The sequence below is a fragment of the Athene noctua genome, unplaced genomic scaffold (assembly GCF_965140245.1).
Source record: "Athene noctua unplaced genomic scaffold, bAthNoc1.hap1.1 HAP1_HAP1_scaffold_292, whole genome shotgun sequence".
Lineage (NCBI taxonomy): Eukaryota > Metazoa > Chordata > Aves > Strigiformes > Strigidae > Athene > Athene noctua.
In genome coordinates, this window is record NW_027437753.1 from 5,001 (window position 1) to 7,500 (window position 2,500).

The following is a 2,500-nucleotide window of genomic DNA, read 5'->3' on the forward strand; positions in this document are numbered from 1 at the left end:
CTCCTCGGCGCCGCGGAGCACTACGGCTGGGGGGTGGGGGATCGGGGGCGGTTTCTGTTACACCACCACCACCACCACCACCCGCCCTCGCTGCTCTCCCTCCCACCCCTTCGGCGTTCGTTTGGCTTTCAACCCGCGGCGGGAACGGAGCAGGCGGGCAGGAGGGCGGGCGGCCGAGCGACCGACTGAGGAAGGCGGGGAGCCGGGCCGCGGGCACGGCGCGGCAGGGACTCGGCAGCTGCGGGGGCTCAGCGTCCAAAACACGCGCCACCCATCATCGCCGCCGCCGGCGGGAGGCCCCTCCGGGCCCCCCGGCACGGAGGCGGCGGCGGCGACGCCGCTGGGTCCTAAGGTCTCCCGCCTTCCTTCCCTGGAGCGGCCAATGTGCTGCTGCTGGTGGAAAGCGGGCCGGAGGTAGGGGGCGGCCGGTCTCCTCGCGAACCCCGGGGGTGGCAGGGGGCGGCCGGTGTCACGGTGGACCTGGTGGCGGGAGGGGTGGGGGTTGGGGGGGGGTCGGCAGGGGGGTCGACAGAGCTCGTTGCGGCGGTGGGGGGGCGGGGGGGGGGGGGGGTGGTGGGGGGGTGGTGTTGGTGGGGAGCGGTTTCTGTTGTTACACACACACCCCCGCCCCGTCGCTGCTCTCCCTCCCACCCCTTCGGCGTTCGTTTGGCTTTCAACCCGGGGCGGGAACGGAGCAGGCGGGCAGGAGGGCGGGCGGCCGAGCGACCGACTGAGGAAGGCGGGGAGCCGGGCCGCGGGCACGGCGCGGCAGGGACTCGGCAGCTGCGGGGGCTCAGCGTCCAAAACACGCGCCACCCATCATCGCCGCCGCCGGCGGGAGGCCCCTCCGGGCCCCCCGGCACGGAGGCGGCGGCGGCGACGCCGCTGGGTCCTAAGGTCTCCCGCCTTCCTTCCCTGGAGCGGCCAATGTGCTGCTGCTGGTGGAAAGCGGGCCGGAGGTAGGGGGCGGCCGGTCTCCTCGCGAACCCCGGGGGTGGCGGGGGCGGGGGGTGGGGGGGTGGGATGGGGCGGGGGGTGGCGGGGGGGGGGTGGGTGGGCTGGGGGGTGGGGGGGGCGGCCGGTGTCACGGTGAACCTGGTGGCGGGAGGGTTGGGGGGGGGGGGGGGGGGGGCGGGCTCGTCGCGGGCCAAGCGGCGGTGTTGGGGGGGCGCCGCCGGTCTCACGGAGAAGCACGTGGCGGGTGGGGCGGCTTTGGCGGGATGGGGGGGCGGCCGTATACGCGTGCGCGCGCGGGCAGCCCCAGGCAGACGGCTTCGGGCCGGGCAGCTTGTGGGGGTGCGGGGCAGGCGGGCGCACGTGCGTGGGCAGAGCGTGAGCTCCTGAACCGTTTCTGAATCGATGCCCTAGCGCTGGTCAGGCTTCCGCTTGACCTCTCCGTTCGTGATTCTCGTCGCGTGTTTTCAGGTCCGCGTTCGATCCCGTCTCAGCCGAACTCTTCCCTGCCGGTTCCGACCCTCGCGTCCGTACGCTAGCCGGCAGCTGCGCTGGCCCCGTCGCCTCCCCAGTTGAAGGTGAGATCACGAGGGGCGCTGCATAAGCCAGGCCTCGCCTCGCCGCTGGCCTGCCTACCGGCTCGAAAGCTGCAGGAGACCCCCTCGCGTGAGAGCCCACCAGCCACGGCCCGGCCCAGGCCCATCACGTCCTAGTCCAGGCGTGACTTCGCCGCGAGAGGCTCAGGCCACGGCCTGCTCCCTGCCTTGGAGCTACGCGGGTGCCCGTGTCATCCCGAGCCGCCGCCTGCTTCAAGCCAGGGCCCGCTCGGGCACGGCGTGACGTCACAGGCAGCTCGGGAGCCCGGGCCCGGAAGCGCCCTGTTACCCCTCCTCGGCTACTTGTGACGTCACAAGGGGCAGGCGGCGGGGAGCGCGGGGGCTGCCGGGAGGGGGTGGCGGGAATGCCGGCCAGAGACCCGGCCGTGCTGGGACCCCACGCGGACGCAGACACCGGTCGATGCCAGCGGTCGCACGGCGGCCAGCGGGTCCGGGCAGGGCAGCGGCGTGAGCACCGCAGGGGGAGGCGGCTGTAGAAAAAAAAAAAACAACTAATTTTTCCTTTTCATCTCTCTTTTCCCGTTTCTGTGGTGGCTGCGATCGCAACCCAGAAAAGACGACGACGGCACGGGGCGGGAGGTTGCAGCTTCATGCCTTGTATTACAGGCGCTGCAATCTCGGACGAGCGGAGGGTAAAAAACCGAAATGACACGCTCCTCTCACCCCCACCGCCGCCAACCGGCAGCCCTGCACCTCGCCGAGAGAAGCACGTACGCTTAAATCTGGGGAGCCCGCATCCACCCCGCCAGTACGACGTGGGTACCAGGCCGGTTGCGGGCCGGCAGGTCTACCCGGCCGGCCGGCCGGGAGGGACACCAGGTCTACCCGGCCGGCCGGCCGGGAGGGACACCAGGTCTACCCGGCCGGGAGGGACACCAGGTCTACCCGGCCGGCCGGCCGGGAAGGACACCAGGTCTACCCGGCCGGGA